The sequence below is a fragment of the Cricetulus griseus genome, chromosome 6 (genome assembly GCF_003668045.3).
Source record: "Cricetulus griseus strain 17A/GY chromosome 6, alternate assembly CriGri-PICRH-1.0, whole genome shotgun sequence".
Classification (NCBI taxonomy): domain Eukaryota; kingdom Metazoa; phylum Chordata; class Mammalia; order Rodentia; family Cricetidae; genus Cricetulus; species Cricetulus griseus.
In genome coordinates this window covers 126,038,888-126,059,669 of record NC_048599.1, presented here as the reverse complement: position 1 = coordinate 126,059,669, position 20,782 = coordinate 126,038,888, and the positions used below count along the sequence as shown (strand labels likewise).

The following is a 20,782-nucleotide window of genomic DNA, read 5'->3' as shown; positions in this document are numbered from 1 at the left end:
CACTTCAACAGTGTCTGGGAACTGCTTATCCCCTCTCCAACTTTAGATCTATTTATCCAACCAACAGAAGTGACAGAAACACATAGATGAGCAAATAATAAAGGTATCCAGAGGTGGCTACCAAGCAGACTTAAATTATGGGGTGGAGAGGTGCATGGTGATATCTCGGGAAAGTCTGTTGCTGGCTGGTGGCTGCAATGGGGGAACTTGTCTAAATAATGCATCCCAAAGTCTTATAGCTTTTTATTTTCTAAATCCCCCCTCACACACAAAAAAATAATCAAATAATACCTTGGTTGTCATATGCCAGTTAGCAAGAAGCAGAAAAAAAGGAAGCCAAAAAGCAAGGCTAGTAATATGACATTTTCCTTCTTAGGGACTTTCCTAGAACTAAGGACTAGGTCTTTGTTCCCATTTGGAAAGTATTGGTGGTGTCTATTGCTGAGTTTTAAAGTTAGAATAATGACTCTAACATATAATCAATTGTGGTAAAGGTCTACGGACCTGTTACAAAGGGATTCCTAAAGACCACAGAAGGCCTTTATGGTTTCCAGAAGATAAAAATCATTTGCCTTTCAAAACTATGGATTTTAGACAGTTTTCTGATTTATACTGAATCATGGCATCTATGTTGCAAAATATGAATACTCATGACATAAAAATGTGAATACTCAATAGTTCCCATGTTGCATAACCATCAGATATATTGCATTGAATAGACTCCTGGACCTTCCTTCCATCTAGAGATAAGGTTTGATTATTATCCTTGGCTCAAAAAAGGCACCATGTCTCACATGAGCAATAAGATTTTCCAAGTTTACAGCCCCTTGGGGCATCAGTTCTGGAAATAAGGTGATTGCCCTGCTATGAAGAATTGCAAAGAAGTGAGTCTGAGAAGTCCTTGAAAATGAAATGAAAGTGGAGAGAGAGAGAGTAATGGAGAAGCAGAGAAAGACAGTGCCAGAGGATATATGGAGTTGAGTCAAAAAAAAACAAAAAAACAAAAAAACACCATGAATATTGACTACTCCATTCTCATCTGGTGTCATGGAGACCAGATATGATACTAGATTGAGTTTAAATTCTTCACCTATAGAGCAATGAATGAAATGCAATACCTAATTTAAGCCATTAGGTTTTAGAATAGTTTATTACACAATGATATCCTAAATAGCAAAGATTTGAAGGAAAGAATTCTCAAAGAAGTATGCCAGAAGCTGAATACATCATGTGGGATTTAATTTCTTGGCTTTCTTTCTTTTGTGTTAAAGGATAAATCACATTTAATATTCCTCTACCAGTTTTCTCTTCTATAAAAAAAATGGGGATTGTCCAAGCATTTGTTTATCTGTTCTGAGTTGGGCATTGCAGAAAGCAAAAGGAACAACCAAGGCAGAGGAAAGAGGTGGTCTCACATCTGCTCCTCTGTGGTCCACAATGCTGAGGATTCAGATTGCCACAGAAGAAATTAGGCCCAGATGTCCTGGGTAGTGATCATGCTGCTGATCCAAGACAGAGTATGGTAGCAGACAGAAGCTTAAAACACTAAAGCTGAGCATGCCTACAAGGAAGCTGACCATGAGTCTATAGTCTCTCTTCTTTTTCTGATACACTAAAGAGAAATGGTCTGTCAGCAAAAGAAAACAGATGTGTTGCTCACAGCTATGAATCCCATCTTTGCTCTACTTCTGATACAGCACTGGGAAGAACCTTAGTGTTGTTGAGACTATTCCAGTCTCTGTTTTTACACACTTGATTTTAGATATTGTTGCAAGTGAGGTAAACCCAAGTGACAGACTTTTCTGTGTGTGCAGAACTCCTCAATACTCATCCCAGACAGATCAGCAGTGTATTAATTTCAGCCCAAGGAATCTGTCTACCTTTGGAATAACATCTCTAAAGCAGCTACTTACATCTAATCTTAGTTATGCTTACTAGTGCTATGATGAGCCACAACAACCAAAAGCACCTTGGTGAGGAAAGGGTTTATTTGGCTTATATTTCCATACCACTGTTCATCATTGAAGGAAGTCAAAACAGAAACTCAAAGAAGGCAGAAACCTGGAGGCAGGAGCTGGTGCATAGTCCATGGAGGGGTACTACTTACTGACTTGTTCATCGTGGCTTATTCTGCTAGCTTTCTTATAGAACCAAGGACCATCAGCCCAGGGATAGCAACCATACACAATGGGCTGGGGCCTCCCCACTAATTAAGAAAATAATCTACAGGCTTGCCTACAGACTGATCTAATAGAGGCATTTACTTAATTGATGTCTCCTATATCAAATGGCTTTAGTTTTAAACAAGTTGACATGAAGCAATCCAGCATAGTGCTCATTCTAAAAGACTTCTGGTGTTCATTCTTATCATTTTTCAATAAATATGTATAAGTCATTGTAACCAGACACTAATTAAAGTTGGCCATAAGTTCTCTCTCAACTTTTTAAATTCTCTCCTCAACTGAGTATGGGGCCCTCCTTTGAATAAATTATGTACATTTTCTGAAAAATGTAGGATAAGAAGAATTCAATCTGCCTAAAGTATTGTTTAGTATCTGTCCTAAGTCATAGGCACAGGTCTGAACCATTAATAGAAGGGTTTAGTCAACAGCATGGTGTGTAGAAAGAGCTAACTTAGATGGAGTTCTGGATATCAGTATAAAGACAACTTTGTTTGAAACTAAGTATTTCCATTTGGAAGTCATGTGGCTAAATATGTTTTTTATTAATTTCATTGACTCTTGAAATAGTCACAGTATGGTGATGTAAACAGTCAATCTCACCCATCTTGCTGAACCAATAATATTACTGCATAAAAAATGTTTATGGTATAATAAGCAATATGCTTTTTCTAGGTCCATTTTGTCCCTTGGTGACCATCTTCATGTACCCTCAGTCTTAGTTAGGTTTTCTATTCCTGTGATGAAACACCATCACCAAGAAGCAAGTTGTGGAGGAAATGATTTATTTGGCTTACACTTCTACAGCAATGTTTATCATTGAAGAAAGTCAGGACAGGAACTACAAACAGGGTAGAATAGTGAATACAGGAACTGACAAAGGCCATGGAGTAGAGCTGCTTATATCCTGCTCCACATGACTAGCTTAGCCAGGTTTCTTATAGAACCCAGGAAAACCAGCCCATAGATGATACCACCCATCACGGGCTGGGCCCTCCCCCAGATAAATCTGATGGAGGCATATCCATAATGGAGGCTCCTTCTTCTTTGATGACTCTAGCTTGTGTCAAGTTAACACAAAATGAGCCACTATGCCCTCCAATGGAGGTTGTAATAACTACCAAGGCTTATACACTACCCAAGGTTCATATTGCTACTATGTGGAAGATGCAGTAGTAAAGCAAATTTGCTTGACATTAGAGCTGTGCTTTTGAATTTGCCAGTGGTTCTCAACTTTCCTAATGTTGTGACCCTTTAATACAGTTCCTCATGTTGTGGTGACGCCATCCATTAAATTATTTTGGTTGCTATCTCATAACTGTAATTTTGGTACTGTTACAAATTGTAATGTAAGTATCTGTGTTTTCTGATGGTCTTAGGAGACCCATGTTAAAGGGTCATTCTACATCCCTACCCCCAAAAGGGGTCATGACCCACACAGTGAGAACCACTGGACTATGTGGTAGTGTTTCTAAATAAATGTGGTTCTAGTTGGTGCAAGTGTTCATCTTTTGGAAGGACAGATCCTGACAGCAGTATGTATATTTTCCTCCTTATGTCCTATATTACACATATACATAATATCTGTGCCTCTCTCTCCCAAAGGAAAGAGAATGAGTCCCAATAAATATATGTTTGGTGTACAGATAAATGAATAATCCAAAACAAAGTGAATTGTTCCCACTCCATTCTGAACTCTAAGTTACATATTATGATATAGATATATATAATGATCCACACCTTGAGATATAAAAAAGGATACCTTCAACCAAAGTAACCAAGTATCCAAAGACACACTTTTAAAGGCAGAAACTCTAACACTCATTGCCAATTTCAGCCAACGTCACTCATCAGAATGGAGGTAGGAAAAGGATTTCCATCCCACTCCCTCAGAAGAAAAATGTGATTTAATACTTCTTGAATTTTTTAAACAGTGTTCAAATCTCAGGTAAAAAATTAATTTGTGCATCGGTATTTTAAACGAAAGTAAAAAAAATAATATCTGTTCATACAAAGTGTCAACGCTGTGATTTTCCAATAGTTCACATTCCTCAAACTAAAATGCTATCTACATCTCACTACTGGTGGATGGAAAGATTGCAAAAGAAAATTGGGCATAATCCATCAAAATCACACCCTCTGCCAGCTTTAACTACTCACTCACTGCAGCACAGGAACTAGGTAAAAATTTATGGGAAAAGGCTTAAATCAGAACTGACTGCTACTGATGGATGACTCCCAGAGGAATTAACTCTTTCCCCTTTGATTTAAGTCCCAACACAGCATTGGGCATTTGTATTCATCCCTTTCCAAAAGACTGAGGCAAAGGTTAATGTTTTTTAGTAGCTGCAGTGCATAGACATGGAAGAAGATATTTCCTCGACTCATCCCAGAAACTGGAAGAGGCAGTGGGTGCATCCCACATTAAATTTAACAACGCTGAATTCAGAAAAGACAATGTAACTTGAGCCACATCAGATAATGCACAAACATTGGTATTGGGGTTTGATCCCACTTTGATTTCAAAGCTTCTCTGGGTGGGAACAGATGGCTTGGCAGAACTAAATCTGCTCTCAAGATGTATTTTATGACAACTCTGAGAAGTCCATATATTTTGATCATATTCACCCCCTATTTTTCTTTCAGCTCCTCCTAAATCTACCCCCATATCTTCACCTCCTCCCAACTTCCCAAATTCATGTATTTTCTTATTCAAAATAACACATGAAGTCTAACGTGTGCTGATCGAATACTACTTCCTTACACTAAAGAATGATATGCCTACCAGGGGCTATAACCTATAAATAAATTAATATGTAAATAAATAAATAAAATAACCAGTGTATCCCAGCTCAAAAGCCATCAACTGTAAATTGCTCCTTATGTTGGGTTGGTGATTCATCAGCCCTTTCTCCCTCCATGCTAGAATGTTGGCAGATGAACCTTGTGCATCTATCACATATTAGGGTATAAAGAAATTCTCGATAAATACAGAAAAATATAAATAACTTATTTTATTCCATCTGACCACAGTGGAATAAAGCTTGAAATCAGCAGCAGTAGAAACTACAGAAAATACACAATGGAGACCAAGCAAAAGCTATTGAATGATGACTGGGTCACCATAGAAATCAAGAAGAAAATGAAAATTCTGAGAACTAAATGAAAATAAAAGCACAACAGATGCAAATCTATAGGACACAATGAAAATAGTCCTAAAAGGGAAGTTTATAGTTCAAAGTAATTACATTAAAATCTCAGAAACATCGAACAATTCCACCTAGTCAGCCCCTGCACATCCTTCTCCAGGGTCTAGCTCATTGACTCTGCTTTACTCTCTCTTCCACACATCCTCTCCAACTCACCAGATCTAGCCTAGGTTTCAAACCTAAGGCCATGGCCTAGTCTGTACATCTCTCTGTGAACTTCAACCAACCTATAGGTTCCTACCAGGACAAGCCCTACCTGGACCCCAAACCTAAATACTCCTCTCATGCAACCTTTCCCCCCAACAATATCTACCCTCACACTTTAGGCTTGGACCAGGTACACACCCTGTATACTAGCCCAATTGCCAATGTCCATCTCACTTCATTCCACAAAAAAACTATTTCTAACTTCCAGGCCAAACCCACTGTCATATCTTGTATGTCCTACCTTCTCTGTCCATACTAAACATAAAAACAACAACAAAAAAATAAATCCACATATGAAAATCTCATGGTAATGATCAAGCAATACGAGAGATCAGACAAGTATCTCCCCTCTAAAGTATATCATTCCTAGAAAATTATTTGCTAATGAGAATTGCCTCAATGAACTCCAGGACACAGAATTTCAAAGAATGAACAATCATGATGTTCATCCAAAACTTCAAAGAGTTTGAAGGGACAGAAAGGAATAGATCAATGAACTTAAGGAGAAAGAGACTGAGGAAACATAAGGCTGAAATAAATTACAAACACAAGCCAGGACTTGAAAACAATAATTTAATAAAGAGATAGAAACATTGAAAAAGACTCAAGCTGAAATGAAGATGAAGTTGAAAAACTGAATAACTCAAATATAAAACTCAAAAGAAGGTTTTACAATTAGAATGAATCAAATGGAAAATAGTCAAACAGAACTAGATAATAACGTAGAAGATCTAGATCAAATAAACAAGGAATATGGGAATAAAACTAAAGGAGAGACAGGGAGCATACAGGAAATGTGGGCCACCAAGAAAAGTCTAAACCTTCCAAATATAGGCACAAATGAGAGAAAAGTCCTAACTTAATGGAACAGACCAGGTCCTCAACGACATCATGTAGAAATTCCTGAAGCTGAGGAAAAGTACACCCATACATATATAAATATCACAGAGTATGCCATAATAAACAAGACCAGAAAAGAAAAACGTCATTGCCTATCATAGTTAAAACATTACATATACAGGACAAATAAAGAGTATCCAAAGCTGCAAGAGGGAAAAAAAGGACAAAAGTCACCTATAAGGTAAACCCATCATAGCTGATTGCTAAATGGAAACTTTGAAAGACAGAACAGCCTATAACAAAGCCTCCCAAGTCCTACAGATGACAAAGACCAATCTAGATTAATGTACCCAGAAAAACTGTCTGACCTAGTTGAAGGAGAAAGAAAAACTTTCCATGATATATACAGCCTAAAAATTTTATAGCCAACTTAACAAATTTCAGAAAATACAGGAAGCAATATTTTAGGCTTAAGACAAAAAAGAAGCACAGTCAAGAGTCTGTGGAAAAAAGCACAAGTCATAATTACAAAAACACAAATGATACCACCGAGAACACAAGCAACAATAAAAATCAACAAAATGACTGCAATTAACATATACATTTCAATAACAACTTTAAATGTTAATGATCTCAGTTCACCAGTCAAAAGGCATAGGCTGACTGAATGGACAAGAAACAAAATCCATCTACAAGAACCTCGTCTTTGTTTTGAAGATTGGCATAAATTTTGAGTAAAAGGATGGGAAAACTACTCTCATTTAATGTGATTAGAGAACAAGAACATATAGATATTCTAATATATGACAAAGAGAAATCCTACTAAAACTAATCAGAAGAAATAAAGAGGGACATTTCATTCTGATCAAGGAACCAGTTATCAAAAAAGACATTACTATTCTAAACGTATATGTAAACAGAGGTTTCTGTCCCACCCAGTCCTGTAGCCATTTAGTCACAAATAAACACATAGAAGCTTATATTCATCATAAACTGTTGGCCTATGACTCAGGCTTCTTATTGGTTAGTTCTCTCTAATTATTAGCCCATTTCTATTCATCTATGTGTCTCCACATGATCTTGGCTTACCAAAGAACACCCAAACCTGTTGCTCCCATATCAGCTAAAAGATGTCTACCTCATGATTCACTCTCTGTGTTCCTCTCCCAGAATTCTCCTAGTATAGTATACTTCCTGCCTGGCTACATCATTCCTGTCCATTGGCTGAAACAGCTTTACTCATCAACCAATAATAGAAACAAATATTCACAGCATTCAGAAGGACATCCCCCATCACATATATATAGCAACCTCCAGCATACCAAATTTCATAGAAAATGTACTCCTGAATTTAAAGACATGGAACATAAATCCATTAATAATAAGTAATTTGAATACAATACTATCTCTAGTCATCTGGACAAAAAAAGTATTAAACAAGAAATATGAAGATTAAGTGACATTATACATCAAACGGACTTAATAGATATTTATAGAATATACACATTCTACTCAGAAGCACATGAAAGCTTCTCTAAAATAGATCATAACTAGGATACAATACAAATATAACAAATTCAGAATTATGTAAACAACTACAAGTATTTTATCTGACTATAATGCAATAAAAATTAAAACTGACAGCAAACAAATCTCTATGGAACTACACATATTCATAGATATCAAACAAATCATTACTGAGTGATGAATGGATCAGTAACGAAAATAAGAAATAACACTTAAAATTTCTTTAATAAATGAAAATGAAAACACAATGTAACAAACCTTTTGGATACACTGAAAGCAGTCTTATGAGGGAAATTCAGAGCACTAAGTGCCTATATTAAAATAAATCATTAAGAAAGAAAACAAACGAATGAATGAATGATAAAAATAAAAATAAAAATCAAAAGTGTGGTGAAACAAGAATACAATCCAAACTCAGTTTACAGCAAGAAATAATAAAAGTCAGAGGAGATAATAATGAAATAGAAAAAACTCAACAAATCTAGGAGCTAGGTCTTTGAGAAGATAAATAAGACTGACAGAGTCTAATCTCTACTACCCAAAAGAAATAAAGAGAAGAACAAATGCAAAACAATCAGAAATGAAGAGGGAAACATTCAAGAGATATCAAAGAAATGTTTCCAAATGTTAGAAAGTAATACTTTAAAAATCTGTATTCCACTAAATTGGAAAAACCTAAACAAAATGCATGGATTTCTAGATTTCAGCCAAACTACCAAAATTAAGCCAAGAAGCCAACAACCTAAACAAACACATAACAAATTAGAAGGTTTAAATAGTAATAAAATGTCTTCTAACTTAAAAAACATTATCTAAGGCCAGATGGATTCACAGCAGAATTCTACCAGACTTTCAAAGAAGAGTTACAGCTAATCCTTCTTAAACTACTCAAAGAGAGAAAGAAAGAAAGAAAGAAAGAAAGAAAGAAAGAAAGAAAGAAAGAAAGAAAGAATAAAAGAAAGAAAGAAAGAATAAAAGAAAGAAAGAATAAAAGAAAGAAAGAAAGAATAAAAGAAAGAAAGAATAAAAGAAAGAAAGAATAAAAGAAAGAAAGAAAGAATAAAAGAAAGAAAGAAAGAATAAAAGAAAGAAAGAAAGAAAGAATAAAAGAAAGAAAGAAAGAAAGAATAAAAGAAAGAAAGAATAAAAGAAAGAAAGAAAGAAAGAAAGAAAGAAAGAAAGAGAAACAAAAGGAGCCCTCCCAAACTCCTTCAATGCAGCCAGTACCACTCTAATACCAAAACCCAAACATGGTAAAACCACAACAAAAACAGAAAACTGTATCCCAGATAGACACAGATTCAAACTCATCCAACAAAATACTTGAAAACAGAATCCAGACAAATATAGAAAAGATTATCCACTATGACTAATTGGACTTATCCTTGAAACACATGGATGGCTCAACATACACAAGTCAGTAAATGTAATAGACCACATAAATTAATTTAAATACAAAGATCACATGACCTTAATAAAGGTAGAAAAAGCCTTTGACAAAGTCCAACATGGATTCATGTTAAAACTCCTGGAGAACACACGATTAGAGGGAATATATCTCAACAAAATAAAAACTAAACATGAAAAACCCACAGCCCACATTATCCTAAATTGAGAAAAACTTGAAGTAATCCCACTTCAAGTTAAGTTAAGAATGAGACAGAGGAATCCACTACCTCCACTGCTTCCCAATATTATCTACAAGCAGTAGCTGAAGCAATAAAACAAGACAATTCAAACAATCCTTATTTCCTTATGACATGATATTATACATTAGAGTTTGTGAAAATACTACCAGAAGATTTCCAAGAATAAACAAATTCAGCAGTGTGTCAGGATATGGAGTCAACTTTCACACATTAGTATCTTTTCTGTACATCAATAATAAACCTACAGAGCAAGAGATCATGGACACATTTGTATTCACAATAGCCTCACAGAGAATGAAATATCTAGGAATAAATCTAACTAAAGAAATTCAGACCTCTACAATGAATACTGCAAATCTCTGAAAAGAGAAAGACAGGAAAAGAAGGAAATAACCAAACAGTCCTATCTAATTCTGACACCTCTGAATCACATACAGCATCAACATGGCATTATAATCCAAAGAGTGGCATGCATACTTTGGTGGCCACCAACAACTCTCTGATTGGACTTAAGACCTACTTAACAAGAGGAAAACCATACCTAGTACTGGAAACTTAGATGACTACCCAGGACTAGTGAAGTCTTTGGACTTCGGGAGCTCAGACCATTACCATTAACTTTGTTGTCTATACAACACACATACACACAAACACACACACACAAAAAAAAAAAAAAAAAAAAAAAAAAAACAGGAAAAAGACTCCACTCATCACAGAGCCCAGCCCTGTGTGTTTTAGAAAGACTCTTCAAACTGATTATTCACTAGCTGTATGTTAACTGACTCAACTTATTCTCCTTTATTCAATTTCTGCCCCAACTCAGTTTTCAGACTTGTTATTTTGTTGCTTGTTCTAGCTCTAAGATTGACTTTTTTTAATATAATAAGAAAGATTCTGATTATCCAAATCAAGTTCTGTGATGTCTAGATACCTGCTGCAGTTTTAAGAAATGTTAGAATGACCTGTTTTGGAGCTATCCAACATAGTTCATGTCAGATACATTAGCAAAACATACATACAGGTGCCAAGGGTTATCCTGTAACTTGGGGGAGATTTTCTAAAATATTAATACCTTGACTCAACCTCAGAACATTTAAACCCATCTCTGTTCAGGAAGAAATACAGTCCAGAGTTTTCTCCTATAAGGTAACACTTCTAACATAATCACCCAATTGAAAAACACTTTAAGACTGTTGTGCCAGAAAAACCTCTCAACCAGTGAACCTAAGTTTTTACTTCAAATATACGCCTGCCTGGGGCAACATCTCTGGAATGCCAATACAACTAATGGCAAGTTCAGTCGATAACACAAATACTTCATGGTTGTAGTTGTGTATCATTCAAAACAACCAGCTAGGTGACCTACATTTCACTGTCAAGTGATTTGCAGTCTTTTGGCAGGGATGCATGACCAAGCCTCCACCTTCCTGCCTTGCAGAAAGACTAGCAGTTTTGGAGATCACCTGTCATCTGCAGAAATAACTGATGATTCCAAAGTTCTGCCTTCTGTCTAACTCTTCAACTATTGGTTGCAAACTCTGATATGCATGTACTCATGCAAGAAATATAAATGACTAAATTAGATCTATTGGTAACCTCTGGCTACCAGGTGAGCTCATGTCCTATCTAAAGTAGGCAGGTTCTACTTAGCCTGACTCTTTTCATGACAGAGAGTTGGCTTTCTATTGTCTCTGCATTCTCTTTATGCTTTTCTGTATTCTTGTACATTCAAATCCCAAAATTTATATAGCATCTTCTGGCTTCATGTTGCCTATTTACACAAAAGCTGAATTCTGAAGTCTAGAACCAAAGTCCTTTGTCAAATGATTCCTTCACATAACCAGTCTCATTTATTCTTGCTCTTTCATTTTGGACATCCAAAATTTCTAATACACGTCTGTGATGTTACATATGACTCACAATTTCTGTCTCAATACTGAAATCTGTTCTCCTCCACTTCAGCAATTCAATCCTCATTTTATTGTGTCATTTTCCTTTTATCTACTACTTTTCTGGTCACTCTCCCACATTCCACAAGACTCTACAAATGTTCTTTTGTCCCTTACCCTCATCTCTAAAGTTCTATTTTCTTCCAAAAAAATGTCAAGCCATAAGCTAAAGCTATTGGCTAAGTAACTCAGTGAATGCCTTCACCAGAAGTACTCCTACTTCACTGGAAGTATTTACACTTCACTATTGTATAAATAAAAGTATTGGACTATAAACAGTGAAGCTCTACCACAACTTGACCTTCATGCCACAAATTCTACATCTTCACATGATGAAAATTATAGCCGTTAAGCTTGTGTAGTCTCATCCCTAAATGACAACAACCTAGCAAAGTTGATTAATCTCCCTGTATGAGCACGGAGATTATTACATTTAATTAATTAACTGAATTAAAAGTTAAAAAGACAAAAACCCAAAATCTTGCAGAGGTTTTACAATATTTCTTGTAATTTCTTATACCTTGCACCATTGAGGTAGTCTCCATAACTATAGCTGACAAAAGTTATTTTAAAAGAAAAGAATTGTAAAGCACCACTCAGGCAAAATTCTAATCAAATTGTGACATTTAGATCACCCTAGTCTTCACATCATAAGTCATATTGAAATTATGGCAGCTCATCTACCTACTTGCAGGAAATATTGCCACTCAGATTAGATGCTGAATCAAATAAAATTTAACATTCTCTGAAATCACCATAATTTCTAAGTGAATGTAAATGGAAAAACTATGTTACTTTGATTAATTCTGGTGCACTCAATTTTTATAGGAAGGTTTTGCTTACAAGACACTCAAACCCTAATGAAATTATTTCATCTCCAAGCCATGAACTGGCATTATAGCTTTAAGTTGTTTATTCCAGCAATAGGATTCTAGATACTGGATTTGTTTTCAAGAGGAACTTTCTGTAACTAAATCTGTATCAGGTAAAATACAACACGAACATGGAAATTTCCTTTTTGCATGAAGGATATTATTTCCTGATGATTATAAAATACTTTTTTCATTTATTTCCTAATGATATTTTTAAAATTCGCTCATTTCCTAATTAGATTTTTTCTTGGGATTAAAAGCAAGTATTCTGTATTCATATTTTCCTTGCTAAGCAAGAACCACAATATAATCAATTTTTTTAAAAAAAATAGTGAATTTAATGGATATCAGGACTCTTCAGAGTTCCAGAATATTTGCCAAAGAAAACTGACCATCTTATTCATTGCAGTAGTTCCAGCCATACAAACAATCAGTTCAAATGGCTTCCATTGATAATCTCAAGCACCTCTTGTAAAATCTCTAGGATGCTATATAAGTTCTCCCTTCCAGGAGATGGAAAGCAGTAATATCTGGCAGTACTGACATAAGCACTCAGAGCTGAGTTTATCAGCAATGCTAATCCACCTCTGAGTCCAGAGTATACATTTTATCCAAACAGGTAATGCTTTAGATTCTTTGGAAGTTTCTAAATATATTTCAGTGTACACCAGTAAGAATGAGCTCAGTCCAGGCACCTTTAATCCCAGCACTCAGGAGGCAGAGGCAGGTGGATCTCTATGAGTTCAAGGTCACCCTGGTCTACAGAGTGAGTTCCAGGACAGTCAGTTACACGGAGAAACGCCATCTTAAAGAATTGTTTTAAAAAATTAGCTCATTATTCAGGAACTGGGGTCCTGCAGAAGAACAAAAAGAAGAGTACTCTGGGTATAAAGAAGGAAAAGGAGTCTATACAGGATAGACCACAGCTAGCTGATGTTTTGGGGATTTCACAGCATATAAGAAGTCTGAGCAGAAAGGATTGCCTTCTCCAACACAAGGGCTTACAACATTAGCTACGTTAAGAAGTTATAGGCTAATGTTTTCAGCTGCATGACTCAGTAACATATGTTAGCAGAGTAGATAAAAAAATAAAATTCAAATATCTGGGGCCCAAGAACCAACATTTTAGCTCATTAACAGATTTCCGTCTACACCAAATTCTAGTAAGAACCACAAGACACCCAAAAGGATAAAATGACAATCTTCACACTTGGGGTACAGTGCTTGAATTTCAGCTCTCTGGGATCAAAATGGGGATGAGTAAGCAGTGGCTGCCTCACAACATCATTATAAGGATAAGCTTAAGCAAGATCATGCATAGGAGACATGAAGACTAAGTACTACTAATGTTCCACACCACTTTCTTAACACAAATGCATACCCACACACTTCTTGGCCTGATCCTAAATTCTGAGAATACAGCTCTAAGGCACCTGACTTTTCTGTTTGTGACTCCAGGTGCTTAAACACTCCCAAGGCAGACCATCCAATTTCCTTTTTGTAACCAAGGTTCAGTTTGGCATGAATTGGGGCAGTAATATATTTGCATGCTCCCTGAAAGTGATGGACTTCTGTGCTTCTGTGAATTAAGAATCAAGACTGATTTACATAATGTTTAGAAAGCTCACAAACTTTGTATTTTGTCTAAAATAATTGTGATTCTCCAAGGTTTTCCCAACTGTGCCAATTTGGCTGGGGCTGCTTGCTTGGATTGCCAGCCTGCATCCAGATTTCTCAGTCTAATCTTTGGCAAGATGCTACTAACTCCAGCTTCAGGACCAAGTGACTGGCAAGAGCCCAACAGACGAAGTGTGTTTTCCTGCCAAATCAACACTGGCCAGGAAAAGGCTTCAAGAATGTGAAACAAAAGAGCCCGTCTCCGCAGTGAAGAACTCAACTAAGTTGATGACCCTGCAGCTGGTCACAGGGACAGCATCATTCCCCCGGTCTAGGGATAGCCAGCATAAGAGATGCATTAGACACAACATGAGGACACAGAGAAAGACTTGGTGTCTTATAATTTAGAGGTAACAAGGAGAAAACATTAAATCATATTAGCTTATTATGTATAAAAGTAATATCCCAACAATGTTATTTTTGTATCTGTCTTGGTCATAATTCAGGGATTATGTAGAGAGCAGAGGGTGCAGTGTATATCCTTAATTATCTGGATAATTGAGTAGTGCTTACAGTCTAGCTAGTCAGTTCATTTGAAAGCCTAAATTATATTTCTGTGCTACCTACCTTGATCAATAGACCATAAAATTGCCAAATCCCCACTTCATTTTATAATCTATGCTAATAAATAATATAACAGTGGCAACACAGCCAGTAAATGTCTGGATTCTGAACATAATTGTTTTATATTGCTGATTTGAAGCATCAGAATACTAATGATATGGACATTTAACTGTAAGAGTCTTATATATTACAGAGTCTTGATTCTGCTTCTCAACACATTCAGGACAAGGAAAACGCAGACCAGCACCACCAAACCTGGACACAGATGTCATTAGAACATAGAAATTTTTGTATGCTCGTTTTTCAAGATCCATTAAGCTATTTAATAATAAACCAGTAAGAAATGTTTTTTTCTGTTTCACCACAATTCAAATATTTGACAAACTATTAACCACCTTTAACTAAAACATGTTCATAAGACTATTCTCAACATTTTTTCCTAAAAGGTAGCATTAGATAAGTCATTCTCAATAGCTCAGATTTTAAAAATTAGGTTATCATGTTATAGATTTAATAATATTTTATTGCAACTATTTTAAGACTCCCAGTAGTGTAGAAAAAAAATCCTTCTGTAATTCAACAAGGAAATGAAATCAATAAAATAACTGGTATTTCATAAATAAAACCTAATTAATACCCAAAATATGTGCAATTAGTGTGCAGCCATGCATCCCTTAAAATGCATCAATTGAAGGTCAATTTAAAAATTGGGTTTTACATGCTAGCAATCTGTGGTCCACATCTTTGGGGTTCAAGTTATAAAATGCTCTCTGTTTCATATAATCAGAAAGTGAATTGTGTCGTTGACCCAATATGTGATAGCTCAGTATCCATGAGTACATGGATAGCACAAACTAGAGTCAATGAGATATTTTAGGTGCAGTGTTGTAGGATAGAGGAGAGGTTGGTCAAAGAGGAATTCAGGGGCCGGGGGAGTTAGAGTGAATATGATCAAAATACATTGTATGAAATTGTCAAAGTAACATTTCTTAAAGAAAATACATGTGCATTACCAGCAGAACTAGAGAAATAGTGCAAGATTCAGGCAGCTATGTTTGTTAAAATGCTAAGGATTTACCCAATACTCATTTTAACACAGACTTGGCCAAATAATGACAGGCCTGGAACATCTGAAGCGCTGAGGTAACCAAGTCACCCAGTTGCTTTGACATCATCATAACTTAAACACAATATGCATATTTTCAATCAATTTACTTTGGATTCAGTTTTATATATGAAACATGGTCAGTGTTCCATGAACACATTTTCAGAGAAAGATTGCTATAAATATGATGTGATAATGACTGGAGTGTTTCGGGAGGGACAGGAGGAGAAAAGAAGGCAAGTGCAAACTCTCATAAAATTTAAAATAAACTGTGAACTAAGACTTGGCATTTCATCATTTTAAACCAAAATCTAATTAGTAAGTTCTTGTCCTTTAAAAGAATATTGCAAGCATCTCCTTAAATAAATATTCAAGATTTGAAAAAGTAATGAATGCTCAGACTTTTGCTAAAATAATAAGTTCAATTTCCAAAACTTGACAAAACCAGTCTGTAGGTAAGAAAACATAACAGATGACTGACATAGATGATAGGTGGATGATTGCTAATAGATAGACAGCTAAACAGTTAGGTAGAAAGATAAATAAGTAGATCCATAGAGAAAAACTTCAGAAATGTCATTTGTAAAATAAAAACTTTTGTTTTGTATATTTATAAATCACTTATGATTTAAACCTCTTATTCTAAGATTAATTTTGACTCTTATACTGGAAGTAAACAATCAAAATAAAGATTTTTTTAGTTATGAAGAAAACAAAATATTGAGCTCTTAAAATAATGTGCATGGTCGAACCTAAGTTTTCATCTTAACCTTTTTAGAAACATACCAAAAATGAATTAATTAACTAATTAAGCTATTTATTTACATTTATTATAATAGAATAAAATGTTAATACTATAACAGATCAAGCTTTTTCCAAACCAAATTTGAAACTGATCTATTAAATTAACTGCTACTTTAAGCATGTTCAAAGGCACAGATAAAATGTCAAGGGTTATTTTTAAAAAGAACTAAGAACTAAGTATTCTCTCTGCCACCATGTCTTATATTGAAGTTCAATGAATCAGAGTGTGTAACAGTTAAATGCAGATCATGGCTTTATGTCAACATAATATACTTAGCCAAACCAAGACTTGGGTGCTAGAAGTATTTATGTACAAATTTGCCATTAATTACTTCCTGGATAATTCTTCACAATTTTTCATTGCTCCTCACACCCTATTTCTCCATTTGAAAAAATGGGATGATGATACCTACAATGTGAAGAGATTCTTGATTTGACTCTTAAATGAAATGAATTATATAAATCACATAGCCTTTTGCCTACTACAAAATAAAAATTTATGTGGGGGTTGGAGGGAGATGGCTCAGCATTGGTACTCCTCCAGAGTACCCAGGTTCAATTCCAAGCACCCCCATGGTAGCTCACAACCATATGTAACTCCAGTGGTTACAACCCTTTTTCTGGTCTCATTAGGGACCAGGAACACATGTGGTACACAGATATGCATGCAGGCCAAACACCTGTACATATAAAATGTAACAATAATTAAGAAGTTCATATGAACTTTCTGATGAAAAGCTTAAAAAATAAAACTTAGACTATATTTAAAAGCATATGAATAAAGGGCATTTTTACTCTTCTTCAATATCATTCTCTGAAACCAAAACAATAAAATTACCATTTCATCTTAAATCTAGAGAACTACTCAACGTATGACTGGCTAGTGCAAAACTAGTTAATCTATTATATATTCCAAGCAAAAATAATTTAATCTAAAATATGTGCCAAGATTGTGGTTTCAGTTAAAAGCAGTAAACACTTTCAGTCTTTAATATGCATGAAGAATTCTCTGTAAAATCCAGTTTAGATTCTTACAGTTATGTCAAAGACTTAACAAATAATAAACAAATCAGTTTTCTTTGTTTGGTCTCTATGGGAACTCTTCATGAGATGGCTGAAGAACCTTGTCTGGTGTTTAAGATTGATTTGGACAATTCTTTGTATCATTTCAACATTGGGAAATGTAGACAAGGAAGAAAGGTTTAGTCTTCTGAACATGATTATGGGAGGCCAAAGACTGATACTTATAACCCAACAATGTGAATTTGGAATGCTATATTTTGTTAATTTCCCACTCATGTGATTAGTATTGACATTGTAAACTGCCACTGTTCATGGGGTTTTTATACTATTAAAATTAAATCCTGCCAGGCGTTGGTGGCACACGGCTTTAATGCCAGCACTCGGGACTTGGAGGCAGGCGGATCTCTGTGAGTTTGAGGCCAGCCTGGTCTCCAGAGTGAGTGCCAGGATAGGCTCCAAAGCTACACAGAGAAACCCTGTCTCGAAAAACAAAATAAATAATAAATAAATAAATCCTCATTTCTTAGTTACTTTTTTATTGCTGTGACTAAACACCATGATCAAAGCAATTTATAAAAGAAATCATTTAACTGTGCTTATGGATTCAGAGGCTTGGATGACCGACCATATGGTGAGCAAAGGTATGGTGACAGGAACAAATAAGAGCATTCATATTGACCTTCAATGGCATAAGGGTGGGAGCAGACATTGGAAACAGCAAAGAATCTTTTGAAATGTCAAAGCCTACCCTAAATGATGCACATCCTTAAACAAGGTAATATCTCCCAATCCTCCCCAAACAGTTCCAGCAAATGAAGACCAAGTATATTTAAAGATTTAAATATGAGCTAATGGGAGTCATTCTCATTCAAGCCACCCCTTTCTCTTCTATTGAAAACCATAAACTCCAATGGAAAAAATCTAGACAGTAAAATGCTCCGATACTTGTTACAAATAAGTGGCTTAGAAGTCAAGATATAATAAAAAGATTTTGAATTATAGATATAAAAGGAAATATCAACACAATTATGTGTTTTTATATATAATTTGATTAGGTCTAGGTTAATTCACCAGCCCCAGTTTCTTCTATATTCTCTACTTTGTGTCAAAATTTGGAGATAATAGATGTGAAGCTCCTCTTGACACAGAAAAAATATTTAGCATTATCTGTTATAAATTGATTAAGATGCAAAACCAGGTCATTTTGATAAGAGTTTACCAATAAGGCCTGGCACAAAGGCTCAGCAGGTAAGAGTGCTTGCCAATAGGCCTGAAAGTCTGATTTTAATCCCTGGGATAAAAATGATAGACAGTGAGAACCAATTTTTTTTTCTGATTGTTCTCTGACCTCCATATGTGCACTCTCTCTCTCATTCACTCTCTCACACACACCTAGGCACACACACACACGCATACACACATGCATATGCAGTAATTTAATAAATGTAATGAAAAATTTAAATAACTTGTAAATAATTTTCAAAGCGCTAATTTGAACAACTGAACTGAAATAAAATGCTAGCAGTCAAGTTTAAAGTCTTTGTTCTTCTCTAAGTAATTTCATCAAACTGATACTTGTTTCCTTAGGGTTCCACACAACTTGAAAAATGTTTAGCAAAATAAAGCAGTCTGTAGACTCTAGGACTTAATACCATGAGTCACACTTGAAAATTTTGGAGTTAACTCTGTCTGAAAACTAAATGGAGCTAAGTACACACATCTCTAGACACAGGAAATCCATTTTGAATTTCCTAGAAGAATAAAACACAGAAAATACAATTTTTGCATGTGTGGTATGTTTACAGGGGTTATCTGTGACAGTGTAAGTGTGTATATGTGCATTTAGAGGCTGGAAGTTGGTATTAGGCATTTTCCTTGATCCTTGTCCACCTTAAAAAATTGAGTCAGGATCTCTCATTTGAACTCAGAGCTCATAGATTTGGCTAGTCTACCTAGGCCACTTGCCCTAAGGATACATAATAAGCCAGCATCCTGCTCCCAGTTAATATTTTAAAAATAGTGGCTTTTTCTTAATTTGTTTGTGTTCTTTGTTCTGATAGAGCACCTACTCTTCTAGAAATATTCTAAAGAATTCACTCTCTACACACATTGTTGATTCGGCAATTTCTGTGAATGCAGTAAAGGGCTACACAGAGCCTTAGCATGATAACTTATAAGGCAATTACCTCTCTATAACATGTCTTTGCAGAGAAAGTTTGGCTTTCTTTTTTAAGGAAAAAGTGGAAACTTATTCTATATTAGAAATGATTTTTGTGAGTATATATGTTTGATATATAGCCTTATCTGTATAAAGTAAATAAGTAATAGAAAATATTAGGTTAAAGAATGTTTTTGCATGATTAAGAGTAGTCTTATGTCATCAGCAAAATGACCCTCCTGTCAAGTTCTGCAGCACTAATAAACAAAAGCCAAGAATTTTCTGGAATCTTTGGGCCCCCTTGGTCAACAACTTCAAAAGAAGTAACTCACTCCTGGCACTGGGCTTTTTGTTTGCTAGTCTGTGATGTCTAGTAAGGGTGTTGCTGCCATGCTATAGGGTAATTCTATTTTAAAGTTTTTATGTTTTTGTATAGATATAATTTATTAAGCTTCTACCACTATAGATTTCCATGTGACTTTTTAAAAAAGTTTTTTTGATGTTAATTACCCCAACCAGTATTTTCTCCTCTATATCCCTCCCTTACTCCATCCTAACTTAATCTTTCCTCTCCTATGATTCTCTTTTAACCCTTTATACCAGAGTAGGATAAAAAGCCAACCAAAGAAACCTACCCTGGCCCTGAAACCAGCGCCAACCAAAGAAAGCCACCCTGGCCCTGAACCCAGAGCCAGTGAAAGAAACACTTTGGCCCGGATACAAGAACCAAAGAAACACACCCTGACCCTGTAATAAGAGCTAAAGAAACACGCTATGACCTTGGAACCAGAGTCAGTGAAAGAAATACACCCGGGCCCTGAAACTAATGCCAAAAGACTGGGATAAATGAAAGAAACACACTTTGGCTCTAAAAAACGGAACCAAATCTGCCCTTGACCAACTAAACATGAAACCAAACAACCCCTGAACAGGAAAACCAGCCAATCTTATAGCAGAAAACCAACCAATCCCTGAGCATGAAATCTAGCCAGTCTGAGCTTGTCCAAGCTCAAGGGGA

The 20,782-nt window shown here is 35.5% G+C and overlaps 1 long non-coding RNA gene across 1 annotated transcript in view; it reads right to left on the bottom strand.

The window, feature by feature from the left end:
* The window catches only part of LOC113836283, a 65,413-nt gene that overhangs the window by 371 nt on the left and 44,260 nt on the right, over positions 1-20,782 (bottom strand). The gene's annotated exons all lie outside the window — the stretch shown is intronic.